Below are 15815 nucleotides of genomic sequence, written 5' to 3'. Positions count from 1 at the left end.
AGAGTCTTGTCCTTGCTGAAGCCACCGACCTCTCCATCTAGAAGGCTAGCATGGCCACCGATGCCAAGACGGTGCCCGTCGATGACCTAGAGATCCCAGCGCTAGAGCCTCCACGTGCCTCTGCCAAGTCCAAGGAAACAAAGGAGGTCGGCCTCGGCCTCGACGAACCCTCCAAGACCATCAAGATTGGGGCTCACCTCGACCCCAAACAGGAAAGCGCACTCATCTCCTTCCTATGTGCCAACGCCGACATGTTTGCTTGGAAACATACAGACATGCCGGGGGTACCATGGGAGAAGATCGAGCACTCCTGTAAGGTCGAGATGGCGGACTAGAGGGGGGGGGGAAATAGTCCTTTCTAAAATTAATCGTGTCGGCTAACCGAAACAAGTGCGGAATTAAAACTATCGGTCTAGCTAAGACTACACCCCTCTATTTATGTTCTCTAGCACCTTCCAAAGATACTAATTAAGCAACAAAGGTGTCGTGCTAGCTAGAGCTCACCTAACCAATTCTAGAAGCAAGGTCACACAAACCTATGCCACTAGTACTTTAAGCAACAAGGGAGTTCCTACACATGCTAGTAAGCAAAAGCATAAAGCCAACTAAGCTCACTAGCAATGCTCAATAACAAGGCAACCAAAGCCAAATTAGAGAGAGCAAATACTTAGCTACACAAACTAAGCAATGTGACTAACAAGGTTACACAAACCAAATTAGCCATGCAAGGGAGCTATTTCTATGCTACACAAGCAAGAAGGTAACTAGTGAGCTACACAAGCTAACTAATTACAAGAGCAACTACACAAGCACAATGTATATAAAAGTAATCACAAGCTTGTGTAAAGGAATTCCAAACCAATGGGAAGAACAAGGTTGACATGGTGATTTTTCTCCCGAGGTTCATGTGCTTGCCAACACGCTAGTCCCCATTGTGTCGACTGCTCACTTGGTGGTTCAGCGGCTAATTGGCATCACCCGCCAAGCCCGCACGTTAGGCACCGCAAGAACCTACCCTGAAAGTGAGGGTAGCTCGATGACACGCTCAACTAGAGTTACTCTTCGTGGCTCCCGTGGGGAGAGCACAATGCCCCTCACAAAGCTCTTCTCCGAAGCACCGCACAAGCTTCTTATGGGCTTCGATAGAGACCACCACCAAGCCATCTAGGAGGTGGCAACCTCCAAGAGTAACAAGCACCACCAGCTTGAAACTCGATCACCTAGTGCCACTCAATGCAACCTCATGATGTAATCGTACTAGAATCGCTCTCTCACACAATCGAATGATCACTATCAAGTATATGTGAGATGGAGGGCTCCCAAGCACTCACAAGCATGGACACAAAGTCCCCTGAGGTGGTCAGCCCTAGCCATGGCCGAGGCCACCATCTATTTATAGCCCCATGGGCTAAACTAGCTGTTACCCCTTCACTGGGCAAAACTCGGGATGACCGGATGTAGGACCTCAGCGTCTAGTCAACGGATGCTCACCACGTGTCGCCTCCATTCAACCTCAGTCACTTGATCTCAATGGTCAAGTGATGACCAGACACAGCTGCTCAAACTGATCAGATGCAGCACCCCCAGTGTTCGATCATTTCCAGTAAGGTACCAGTCACGACTAGACGCGTCCGGTCAGTCACGATCAGACATAGCGTCAGCATCCGGTCCTTCTCCAACTTTTCTATGTCGCCTATGTCACCATATGTCAGCCTGACTGGACACACCCTGCCAACGTCTGGTCAAAGACCGACGCCTACACGCTCTCGATCGCCACTGACCGGATGCAGGACCCTAGCGTCTGGTCACCACGTGGCTAACGTCTATCCACTCTATGAGACCCTATCTTCTCTGAATAGGGCACCAGTGGCACCGTCGGACTGTCCGCACTCTACGGGCGGACACTCTGCTGATGGAGTTTCGAACTCTTGCCTCCGTTCCTTCACCACGTTGATCCACATCAACTCCAACTTCTTCTCCTTTGTAAATGTGCCAACACCACCATGTGTATGTGTGTCAGCATTTTCACAATCATTTTCCAAAGGATTAGCCACTCAACTTGCCACGCCACTCAATCCTAGCGATGATGCAAAGTTAGATCACTCGAGTGGCACTAGATGACCGATATGCAAACAAGTTTGCCCCTCTTGATAGTACGGCCATCTATCCTAAACCCGGTCATCAACTTCTCTACACACCTATGACCGATGAAATGAAATGCCCTAGGTTATACCTTTGCCTTGCGCATTCCATTTCATCTCCTCCAATGTTGATGCAACACATGCACCAACATGATCAACAATGATATGATCCACTTCATATCATCATGTGATCATATTGGTTCATCGATCTTGACTTCACTTGCTTTTCACCGTTGTCTTTGTCCATCGGCGCCAAGTCTTGCTCAAGCTTCACTGCCACGCGGTCCATCGCTCCAAAGCCTCCAACTTGCCCTTCACGCTTGCAACCGATCCATCAAGCCAAGTCTTGTCTTGATCTTCTCCACCTTGATCACATGACTTAATGTCATGTCTCATGTGCAATAAGCTCCTTTATCATCCCATGTGTGAGCTTTGCAACATCTCTAAACCATTTTCACCTTCACGGCATATGTTGCTCACACATATGTACCTGTGGACTAATCACCGGTGTATCTCACATAAACACAATTAGTCCACCTAGGTTGTTACTCAATTACCAAAACCACACAAGGACCTTTCAATCTCCCCCTTTTTGGTAATTAATGACAACTCTACAAAGATATGGAAATTAAGCTATTTTGGATTCATGTTGCTTGCCCAAGCAATTTTACCATGTGAAAATGATTTTGGACAAGTACCACAAACCCAAGATGGTAGTATTAGCTCCCCCTACATATGTGCTAGAGTGTTCAATTTGAAGCTCGCACATATGCATAGATTAAAATTGTGGGAGAGTAATTACTACTAAATGATGTTAAGGTGTATAGAATAAACCTTTGAAGTGTGTACCAATCGAAGTTGCACCTTTAAGTTCATCCTTAGCACCATAGTTAGCTAGATATCACTTGAAAATAAAAGCACTAGATACCTTGTGAAATTAACATTAAAAGCAAAGTACTAGCATTACTTGAAAAGCATACCAAGTGTCTAGCTATCATTATATGCATGCTAGTTATAAAATCATCATTCAAGTTCTACAACTAGTATACACCACACAAGCATGCATATTGAATTTGAAAGCTTATGCAATGCAAGCAAGCACATGAATATGCACATATCAAATGCAATCAATCAAAGTTCATGAGCTTGCTCCCCCTACTTGTGTGCTTCTCTTGTCCAAGAATTTTGATCCATCTCTTTTCTTCAATGTTGCTCCCTCTTTGTCCATGTCCATGTCCATGTCCAACCTCTACTTCTTTGAGCTTTTATATCTTATCTCTCCCCCTTGTACAATCTCAATCTCAAAGCTTTCATATCTTTGTACAATCTCTCCCCCTTTGTCATCAATTTCCATAAAAGGTGAGCTTCTCATTGATGCAAAGGTATACGTTTGGGGTAGATGGTTGAGGCTTGAATCTTGCATTTTTTATGGACATCACTTGATTATTGGAATGACACCACTTGTAGATACCACTTGTAACTTGTACCACTTGTATCTTGTGTAGGGCTTCTTGAGATACCACACATAAGATTTTTTATCTTGAGATCAATTTGTGGGACACCTCCCCCTATGTGATAGCATGGGTCATCCATTTGATACACTTGAGCTCTTGTAGGTGAAGGATGCATTCTTCATTTGATGATCACTTAAAGTTGAGGATCACTTGTGGAACCATCGTCTTGCATGATTGATACCATGTATAGATATGATATCACTTGAAAGAATCTTTTAGTATGGAACCACTTGTTGGATTTATCAATAAAAACCATTTTTTGAACATTTTCTATCTTCATGAGTACCACTTATAGGATATCACTTGTGAGTTGATTTAGACATCATTTGTAGATTCTTGATGAAATACTTGAGTCTAGATACCACTTGAAACAAACAAACTAGATATCCATTTGCAATGTTGTCTTGTGCTTGTACTCTTATCACTATCATGAGCTTCTATGGTTGACTTGAACTAAATTGATTTGCCTAAGCTTTCAAGTCCGGTTTGAATCAATGATAAGCTTCTTCACACCTCTTGCAAGGGTTATCTTGCCAATGTTGTACTTGTCACTTGTTAGCAATCCAAATTAGATCAAGTACTTGGGATCACTAGCTCATGAACAAATTCATATACTAACCACTAGATCAAGTAATAGTTCAAGCAATAGTGGTAGGTTATGAATTTAAACATTTCATTTGTTATGCATGTTCCTATGAAGCATGTACTATATGCACTAACCGCATACTAGTAAGGGATGAAATGATCATGCACATTACAATGATACCTTTGCTATGTTGGAGTAGAGGATAGTCACATAGATTCCAATTCATTACTCCAATAGCAATGTGAAGTCCAATTATAAGCTTGGTGAAGACCAATAGATACTATTTTGAATTCTATTCTTCACCCATATGAAATGAATACCACTTATGATCAAGTGCACTTTCTTGTTGTGGTTGGCTTGCTTCTTCTTTTCATCTTTACTTGCATGAGAGCATCAATTTGAGAATACTATTTGAAATATCATGACTAGCTCTCTTTTGGGTGTTGCTTACTTTTCTTGATCAACTCTTTTGATTGCTCCAACTAAGCATCTTAAATGTTTCTTGGATTACCACTTCCATGTTATGCTTCCAAATACCACACTTGGTTCACCTACGCATAGGCGGCAAGCCCCTACACTAGGGAGACGTGACCTCTCTCCAAGAACCATTCTTGACACTCACTTGAAATAACTTGATTGATTGATCCAAGTAATGGACTTAACTTGATGAGTAACCTTGATTCCTTCTTTAAGTCATTTTCTTTCTACTTGTTTAAGTCCTTTTCTTTCTACCAAATGATCTCCAATCATATCTAGAACTTAAATTTCATCTTCAACTTGAGTTTGATCTTGATCTTCATCTTGAGCACCAAAAGTGTGCAAAGTACACTCCATAATCAAATGGCCTTGTAATCTTTGCTTGTCATGCTTCTAGATCTTCTCAAAACCAAACTTATATGCCTCAATTACTTATAAACATGTTTCCAATTTGAGGACCTTTCAATCAAAGTGACTCTAGATCAATCCAATATTTGTCACTTTTCTGGCAGATTCTGTACCCTTCAAAGAAATAAGCATATATCCCAAAGTACAAATCCAAATATCACAAAATTTGGTGGAGATGTGATTTACTGAGTTATTTAGCAGCTGTAAAAATTTGAGCTTCATTTGACTTTTAGATTGCTACCAGATTTCAATTCTTCCACCACTGCTACATGCTGAAAACTGCTGCACTATAGCTGACAAGATCCACTCCAAAATTGAAGTATTTCTTATCCAATTCTCATGAAAATTTTACAGCATCTTATAACATAAGTCTAGAGCATGTACACCAATTTTTATGCCAATCCAATAAGTTTTGATTACTCAAACATGGCTAAGATCATAGCTCACACAGGTTTTCAATATAGGACAGATTTCAATCACTTGAGCTATACTTCATCAAATATGAATCAAACTTGAAACTAACTCATTTGAATACTTTCACAAGACATAAATCTATTCAATCCAATTACTAAATGTCATCTTATGAACTTATCCAACACAAAACAATCCAAACTTGACTACTAATCAATTTTCCATTCAATCATCTCATAGCAAGCAACATTGCATATTTATCCAATTCAATCAACTCATATGCACCCAAATGAAATAATCAATAAGAGATATACCTTGGTTAGATCATGATCATTCAACTAGCAATCTTCAACTCAATTATTTGCATGTCATCAAATATATCCAATGAATCACCAACAACTTGAATTATAGCACTTGTATGTTGATAGCACTTGGACTTCACTTAATTTTCTCTTGGCATTGGGTTTAGATGTGCACTAAGCTTCATAACTTGATTCAACATATGATGAACAATGTGAGATTAATTGAATCAAGTCTCCAATGCCGATGGTACCTACAAACAATCATCCACTTTTTGATGGTACCCAAACAAGTTTGGGTCCTCTCAAGTTAGGAGCAACATACTTAGGCAACGCCTTAGTATGAGTAGCGGGATGTTTTGCAATAGCAACCATAGAGGTACCATTAACATCCTTTCTAAGCACATTATTATCAACAATTGAAATAGGCTTAGAAATGTCACCTAGGGGACATGAATGTGCCATGTGTTCCCTTTCCCGGCATAAGTAGCACTTTCTCTTTGCTTGAGCCTTCTCTTCTTTGCTTATGTGGTGCTTCTCATTGCCTTGCCCTCATGGATTGCTTGAGCCTTCTTCTCAAGCTTGGTAGGACACTTAGAGGCAAAGTGTCCCATACTTCCATACTTGAAGCACTTGATGTGAGCATAATCTTTCTTCTCATCTTCATTCTTGCTCATCATCTTGGCATCTTGAGTTTGCATTAGATGCCTTGCCTTTCCACCCCTTCTTGTTTTCTTCTTCTTCATCAAGTCACCACCATCTTCATGATTGATCTTGATTTGCTCTTGGGTGTCTTCTCTTGCTCAACTTGTGGCTTTGGTTGAGGCTCTTCTAGTTGCTTCACCAATTACTTGGGTGGGCACACAGAGGTGAGATGACCCCATGTACGACACTTGAAGCACTTAACATGCCTTAGCCTCTCTTCTTATTTCTTTAACTTGAGCTTTTCTTCATTGGGGCAACCATTTGCAAGATGTCCCACTTCATGGCACTTGAAGCACATGAAATGAGAGAGCTTCTCTTGTTCTTGCTTCTTCATCTCTCTTTCATATCTTCTCTTGCCCCATCTTTTGCCCTTGATCTTGCTCTTGTTGAAGCCAATGCCACTTATGTCATTGCGGCTTTCTTGATGATTGACTTTGCTAGTCTTGAAGCCGACGCCACTCTTGTCACCAAAGTTTCTTGAAGTCTTCAACATATGCTCAAAGGCGACTTGAGAGTTGTAGCACCTTTCTAACTTGTTTCTCAATTTCTTCAATTGTTCATTTAGCTCATTGTTCTCCTTCAAAAGATTAGTCTCACAAGACATAGAAGTAGAACAAACATCTATATGTGAAGAGCATGGCATATCTAATAAATCATCACAAGAGGTGGATACATGCTTCTTGCCTACATCACAAGGGTTAGCAACAATATGTGATTGATCAATTGACCCATGTGATGAGCTCTCATTATTTTTAAGTTTCTTTGTAAACAATTTAATGAGAGATGTATGTTGTTCTAATAATTCATCATGAGATGCAAGAAGTGTCTCATGATTCAATTTTAGCTCATCATGTGAAGATATGAAAGCATCAAGTAATTTCTTATGTTTTTCACAAGAGTTCTTTAGAAATGAGTTTTTGTTTTCCAATTTCAATGTTTTAGCTTTCTCATTTTCTAAAGACATGGTCATGCTAGCAAGTCTACTAACAAGCTCATCATATGAATCAACATGATCAACCACATTATCATTTGATACCTTGGTGTCACCTTGTGACATGAAGCAATGTGGTAAAGTAGGAGAGCTTGTAGTGGCAATGTCATCCGGGCATGATCTATCATCATAACCATCAAGTGTGCATGGGGTAGCATCATCATTTGCAACACTTATGGCATCATCAATCTTGCCAAGTGAACTTGTAGTGGATTGATCATCATCATCACTTGACCATGAGGTGGAGCAATCTTCCACAATCATGGAGTTTTGGTCATGCTCAACATCCTCATGTGCCTCCTTTTTGGGCTCCTCCTTCTTGAACTTGCCATCATCCCATGTGGAGGAATCACCGAAGGTGCGCTTGATGGACTCTCATATCTCACGAGCGGTTCCCGTGTAGTTTACTTGTTTCATCAAATCAAAACTCAATGCATCCATTAGAAAACAACAAGCATGTGCATCAAGTTTATAGAGAACTCTTTGAGCATTGGTGAGATTTCTATGATCCAAGACATGAGTGAGACCACTAGTAACAATCCACCAAAATTTAGGTCCCTTTGCACGAAAATGATCAAGTATGTGATTTTTCCAAAGTGCAAAGTTTGTGCCATCAAAAATGTGTGTCTCACAAACATCTAGCCCACTAGACGCTATCCTCTCAGGTCGGTGAAGACAAAAAATGAGAGACCTAGCTCTGATACCACTTGTAAGGTCAAGATAGCAGACTAGAGGGGGAGTGAATAGTCCTTTCTAAAATTAATCGCGTCGGCTAATCGAAACAAGTGCGGAATTAAAACTATCGGTCTAGCTAAGACTACACCCCTCTATTTATGTTCTCTAGCACCTTCCAAAGATACTAATTAAGCAACAAAGGTGCCAGGCTAGCTAGAGCTCACCTAACCAATTCTAGAAGCAATGTCACACAAACCTATGCCACTAGTACTTTAAGCAACAAGGGAGCTCCTACACATGCTAGTAAGCAAAAGCACAAAGCCAACTAAGCTCACTAGCAATGCTCAATAACAAGGCAACCAAAGCCAAATTAGAGAGCGCAAATACTTAGCTACACAAACTAAGCAATGTGACTAACAAGGTTACACAAACCAAATTAGCCACGCAAGGGAGCTATTTCTATGCTACACAAGCAAGAAGGTAACTAGTGAGCTACACAAGCTAACTAATTACAAGAGCAACTACACAAACACAATGTATATAAAAGTAATCACAAGCTTGTGTAAAGGAATTCCAAACCAACAGGAAGAACAAGGTTGACACTGTGATTTTTCTCCCACAGTTCACGTGCTTGCCAACACGCTAGTCCCCATTGTGTCGACCGCTCACTTGGTGGTTTGGCGGCTAATTGGCATCACCCGCCAAGCCCGCATGTCGGGCACCGTAAGAACCTACCCCAAAAGTGAGGGTAGCTCAATGACCCGCTCAACTAGAGTTGCTCTTCGCGGCTCCTGCAGGGCGAGCACAATGCCCCTCGCAAAGCTCTTCTCCAGAGCACCGCACAAGCATCTTACGGGCTCCGACAGAGACCACCACCAAGCCGTCTAGGAGGTGGCAACCTCAAAGAGTAACAAGCATCATCGGCTTCCAACTCGATCGCCTAGTGCCACTCAATGCAACCTCATGATGCAATCGCACTAGAATCGCTCTCTCACATAATCGAATGATCACTATCAAGTATATATGAGATGGAGGGCTCCCAAGCACTCACAAGCATGGATACAAAGTCCCTCGAGGTGCTTAGCCCCAGCCATGGCCGAGGCCACCTTCTATTTATAGCCCCATGGGCTAAACTAGCCGTTACCCCTTCACTGGGCAAAACTCGGGACGACCGGACGCTCCGGTCGTATCGACCGGACACAGGACCTCAGCGTCCGGTCAACGGATGCTCACCACGTGTTGCCTCCATTCAACCTCAGTCACTTGATCTCAATGGTCAAGTGATGACCGAATGCAGCTGCTCAAACTGATCGGATGCAACAGCCTCCAGCGTCCAGTCATTTCCAGTAAGGTACCAGTTGTGATCGGACACGTCCGATCGGTCACGATCAGACGTAGCGTCAGCGTCCAGTCCTTCTCCAGCTTTTCTGTGTCGCCTAAGTCACCGTACGTCAGCCTGATCGGATGCTCCTTGCCAGCGTTCGGTCACTTCCAGCGCTAGCATCCGGTCGAAGACCGACGCCTGCACGCTCTCGGCCGCCACTGATCGAATGCAGGACCCTAGCGTCCGGTCACCATGTGACCAGCGTCCGGTCCACTCTGTGAGACCCTATCTTCTCTAAATAGGGCGTCCATGGAGTTTTGAACCCTTGCCTCCGTTCCTTCACCACGTTGATCAACATCAACTCCAACTTCTTCTCCTTTGTAAATGTGCCAACACCACCATGTGTATGTGTGTCAGCATTTTCACAATCATTTTCCAAAGGATTAGCCACTCAACTTGCCACGCCACTCAATCCTAGCGATGATGCAAAGTTAGATCACTTGAGTGGCACTAGATGACCGATATGCAAACAAGTTTGCCCCTCTTGATAGTACGGCCATCTATCCTAAACCCGGTCATTAACATCTCTACACACCTATGACCGGTGAAATGAAATGCCCTAGGTTATACCTTTACCTTGCGCCTTCCATTTCATCTCCTCCAATGTTGATGCAACACATGCACCAACATGATCGACAATGATATGATCCACTTCATATCATCATGTGATCATATTGGTTCATCGATCTTAACTTCACTTGCTTTTCACCGTTGTCTTCGTCCATCGGCGCCAAGTCTTGCTCAAGCTTCACCGCCACGCGGTCCATCGCTCCAAAGCCACCGACTTGTCCTTCACGCTTGTAACCGATCCATCAAGCCAAGTCTTGTCTTAATCTTCTCCACCTTGATCACATGACTCAATGTCATGTCTCATGTGCAATAAGCTCCTTTATCATCACATGTGTGAGCTTTGGAACATCTCCAAACCATTTTCACCTTCACGGCATATGTTGCTCACACATATGTATCTGTGGACTAATCACCTATGTATCTCACATAAACACAATTAGTCCACCTAGGTTGTCACTCAATTACCAAAACCACACAAGGACCTTTCAACTCCTTGAATGTCTCACCGACCACCAAACCGATCAAGCAGAAACTCCGACAATTCACACCAGACAAGGAGGCTATTAGAGTAGAAATAAAATGGCTCCTAGCTACTAGATTTATTAAAGAAGTGTATCATCCTAAGTGGTTAGCAAACCCTGTTCTTATTCAAAAAAAGAATAAAGAATGGAGAATGTGCGTTGATTACACCGATCTCAACAAACACTGCCCTAAAGACCCCTTTTGTCTCCCTCGGATAGACGAGGTTGTAGACTCCACCGCCGGCTGTGAACTGCTCTCCTTCCTCGATTGTTACTCCGACTATCACCAGATATCCCTCAAGGAGGACGACCATATCAAGATGTCGTTCATCACGCCTTTTGGTGTGTATTGCTATACCCCCATGTCCTTTGGACTCAAGAATGCTGGGGCGACCTACCAAAGGGCCATCCAGATGTGCCTTGACCAATAGATAGGCCACAACATCGAAGCTTACATCGACGATGTGGTCGTCAAATCCAAAACCGCCAACAATCTTATCACCGACCTCAAAGAAACATTCGCCAACCTAAAAAGATACAGATGGAAGTTGAACCCTTCAAAGTGCATCTTTGGAGTTCCATCCGGCATAGTCCTGGGCTACATCGTCAGTGCCCATGGTAATGAGCCTAACCCTGACAAGGTCACCACCATCACCAACATGAAACGACCAACCTGTGTAAAGGACATACAGAAGCTTATAGGCTACATGGCTGCTATCAACCGCTTTATATCGTGCCTTAGTGAAAATGCACTACCATTCTTCAAACTCCTCAAGGCCTTTGAGCGCTTCTCCTGGTCAGAGGAGGACGATACAACTTTTGAGCAGCTCAAGTTGTTTCTAACGAAGCCTCCGATCATGACGGCGCGTCGACCAGACGAAACCCTACTGATCTACATCGCCACCACTTCTTGCGTTGTTAGCACAGCTATCGTCATCGAGCGTGAGGAAGCCAGACATGCCTATAAGGTACAATGTCTAGTCTACTTCATCAGTGAGGTCCTTAATGAGTCCAAAACTCACTATCCTCAAGTTCAGAAACTGCTATACGCCATTCTGGTCACATCGCGCAAGCTCCGCCATTACTTCGAGTATTTCAAGATCACCGTGGTCACCGAGTTCCCTCTAGGAGACATCCTCCATAAAAAAGAGGCCAATGGCCACATCATCAAGTGGGCTATTGAGCTCAGCACTTACTCCATTGAATTCAGAAGCAGGCCTACCATCAAGTCATAGGCGCTCGCTGACTTCGTTGCTGAGTGGACTAAGATCCGAGAGACCATCCCCACTACTTGTCTCGAGCACTGGGTGACATACATCAACGGTGCCCTCAACATCAACGGTGCTAGTGCTGGCATTTTATTCATTACGCCGATCAAGGACAAGCTCTGATACGTTCTCTGAGTTCATTTTCCAGCCTCCAACAACGCCGCCCAATATGAAGCATGTCTCCACGAACTCTGTATAGCCATCGAGCTCGACGTCAAATGCCTCATGGTATACGGAGACTCCACGTTGGTCATCAACCAGCTCAACAAAGACTGGTCCTGTTTGAAGGGACCATGATGCCTAAGAGGGGGGGTGAATTAGTCAACTTAAAATTCTAACTCTAAACTATGGCCTCTTTTTCTAACCCTAGCAAAACCTATGCAATAGATAAGCTATCTAGATGTGCAACTATGGTTTTGCTAGTGTATTGCTATCTCTACCGCAAACATAGTAAAGTAATCAATATAAATGCGGAAGCTAAAGAGCAAGGTAGAGATATGCAAACTCCCGTCGACTACTCCGGTATTTTTACCGAGGTATCGAGAAGCGCGCAAGCTTCCCCCTAGTCCTCGTTGGAGCCCCTCGCAAGGAATCCCTCACAAGGGCCAAGCTCTCAGTCGAGTAACTCCGTGGATAGCCTCGGTCCTTCCCCACGCGCAAGTGGGTCTCCGACGTGTCTTCCGGCAAGCCTCTCCCAGATGCTCCCCACCGTCTTCACTATCAAGCTTCCGGCTGAAACGCCACCGGCCTTGTTCCCTCCGGTATACGGTGGCAGCCACACCACAAACACGGTTGGTGTGGTCTCACAAGACTTCAAGCCCCTCTGATGTACAACACTTGTGCTCGCAAGCACGGGGTGGCAAGAGGTATGCAAACCTCACTAAACACTAGGCATAAACCTAGAGCAAGCGCATAAGCGGTGGTCTAATCAACCTAAGCACTTCACAAAGCACTTATGCTAATCACCTAATAAAATACTAAGCACTATGCATGTGGAGATCACTAAAATGATGTATCAACACCCTTGGTATGTTTCCTCAGCTCCACACCCCTCAAATGGCGGGTTGGAGGTTGTATTTATAAGCCCCACTGAGAAAGTAGCCGTTGGGGTCGAATTCTCGTGAAACTGCTACTGACCGGACGCTGAATCGTCCTGACCGGACGCGTCCGGTCGTCCCGACCGTTGAGCTGGCAATGTGCTGATCAGACGCTGGCCAGCGTCCGGTCATAGATATGCCGCTCTAGAACCTTTCTATACTCGATCAGATGCTACATTCCTGTGTCTGGTCGGTTGCCGCCAGCGTCCGGCCACCTGTCTGCCGAGCCACTAGTCCAGCGTCCGGTCGTGCTTCCAGCATCCGGTCCAGCGTCCGGTCGCCTCTGCGAGCTCGTTTCTTCGTGATCTTGCGTACGGCTTGGTTCCTATCTTCATGCTTGGACTTTGCTTGATATCTTAGGTCTTTTCTTGTGCTCCTAAAGTCTTGCTTAAGGTGTTGATCATTGGATCATCACGTCGCCTTCGTCCAAGTCATGTCTTGCACCCTGTTGGACTACAAAACAAACACTTATAAATTCATTAGTCCTATTTGGTTGTGTTGGTCATCAAACACCAAAATCCAAAGTAAATGGGCCTAGGGTCCATTTTCCTTACACTGTTCTAGTGAGAAGATGGACACATATTGCGTCGAAATCAGAAAACTCAAAGGGAAGTTCTACGGTATCGAGTACCACCATGTGGTATGAGATCAAAATCAGCTTGCCGACCACCTATCTAAGATAGGCTCTTCTCACGTCGTGATTTTGCTAGGGGTTTTTGTTCAAGACCTCTTTACGCTGTCCATTAAAGAAGAGAAGGAAGTTCAAGAAATCCCCCCTGCCGAGCAGCTGGTACTTGCAGTACCTTCGTCGGCCACCGATTGGAGGGAACAATTCATCAAGTACCTTACCAACACCGATGTACCCTCTGATAAGACCAAAACTAAATGCCTAATCCATCGTAGCAAGAATTACGTGCTGGTAGATGGGAACTTGATGAGGAAAAGTGTCAAGGAAGGGATACTATAGAAATACATCACCCAAGAAGAGGGAGTGAAACTACTTCTCGAAATTCACTCTGGTTCCTGTGGCAATCATGCGGCCTTGAGAAACCTGGTCAGCAAAGCTTTCTGAGCTGGTTTTTATTGGCCCACGGCCATCGCCTATGCAGAAGACCTCATCCAACGTTGTGAAGGATGTCAATTTTTTGCCAAGCAGATACACGTGCCGGCGTAGGAATTACAAACCATCCCAGCTTCTTGGCCTTTCGCATGCTAGGGATTGGACATGATCGGGCCTTTCAAGCTAGCGCCAGGTGGATTCCGTTACATGTATGTCACCATTAACAAGTTCTCCAAGTGGATCGAATACAAACTGCTTGTTTCGGCTACTGCTAAGAAGGCAGTCGAGCTCTTCAAAGATATCATCCACAGATTCGGTCTTCCGAATAGCATTATCACCGACCTCAGAACTACATTCACTGGTCATCATTTTTGGGACTTCTGCGAAGACCGATGCATCTCCATCGAATACATCTCTGTTGCCCATCCTAGAGCTAACGACCAGGTCAAATGGGCGAATGGCATGATCCTTGATGCCCTAAAAAAGGGGCTATATCAGAAAGAGAAAAAGCATCCGGACAGATGGCTTAGAGAGCTCCCAGCTGTGGTCTAGGGACTATGCACTCAAGCTAGTTGCAGCACTGGTGTGTCTCCATACTTTTTGGTCTATGGCTCAAAAGCCATACTTCCAGCGGACATTGCCTTTCGAGCACCTAGGGTGGAACATTATAATGAAGAGCAAGCCGCAGCTGTTCAGACAGAGGATGTCGACATGGCCAAAGAAGAACACCTGATCACTTGCATCTGCATGGCCAAATACCTAGAAGGTTTTTGCGAAGATACTACAATCGCAACATCAATGGTCGTTCATTTGCTATCGGCGACCTCGTTCTCCGCAGAAAATAGAAAACCAAAGGGATGCATAAGCTCTCCTGCCCCTGGAAAGGGCCTTATATGGTCAAAGAGGTTACCCGACCAGGGTCTTACCAGCTATGTGACTTGGACGGAATCGATATCCCCAATTCATGGCACATCGAGCACCTTATACGTTTATATCCTTAGAACGCTACAGATATGTACTCTCCACTCCATAATGAATAAAGTTTTTGTCGCCATAATTTGTCTCCATTATGGTTTAATCTCCATTTGCGGTCGCCAGCTTTAAGCTACTCCTTAATAAACTCCAATATGTGATCTCCATAAACATTCCACCATGGTTCTCCATATTAAAATATCTCTAAGATATTTCACCAACCATCGAGCAACACACGTTCCGCTCTGTGTTCTTTGGAGAAAACCCAATCTCTGATTTCTCCCTAGACGTGCTACGGGCTCCGCGCTCTGTGTTATGGGTGGTCGGCTGTGGTTCTTTGGTCATGTCTGTTCCTCCTACACGTGCACGGGCTCCACGCTCGATGTTATGGAATACGGGCTAGCCAAGGCCAAGAGCTCAGTAATGAACCAACTGCTCAGATGCTACTTATATCACGTATAATCGCGTTAGGGTTAACACTACATCTATTTTTCACCAAAATATTGGTAAATTGCATAAACATGCACATGTTACTATACAACATTTATACACATACATATATTTCTATCTATGCCCTCGCACATTTAACTCTCCTCTCTAGCTGTTACGTACAGGTTACTCTCCGAGCAGGTCATTGCGTTTGGCCCTCTCCGTCCACTTCGCTGAACAGATCGACGTCGTCGGCCAGCTTCTTCACCGCGTCCTCCACCTCAACTTTCAGTTGCTGCTGCTTCAT

General features: G+C 44.1%; 1 pseudogene; it reads right to left on the bottom strand.

Annotated features, from left to right (window-relative positions):
• The window catches only part of LOC136536667 (uncharacterized), a 55999-nt pseudogene extending 40184 nt beyond the window's left edge, over positions 1-15815 (bottom strand).

This window comes from Miscanthus floridulus, chromosome 2 (assembly GCF_019320115.1).
Source record: "Miscanthus floridulus cultivar M001 chromosome 2, ASM1932011v1, whole genome shotgun sequence".
In the NCBI taxonomy this organism is placed as follows: domain Eukaryota; kingdom Viridiplantae; phylum Streptophyta; class Magnoliopsida; order Poales; family Poaceae; genus Miscanthus; species Miscanthus floridulus.
Note: the sequence above shows the minus strand (reverse complement) of the source record. Positions and strands in the feature narration are given on the sequence as shown.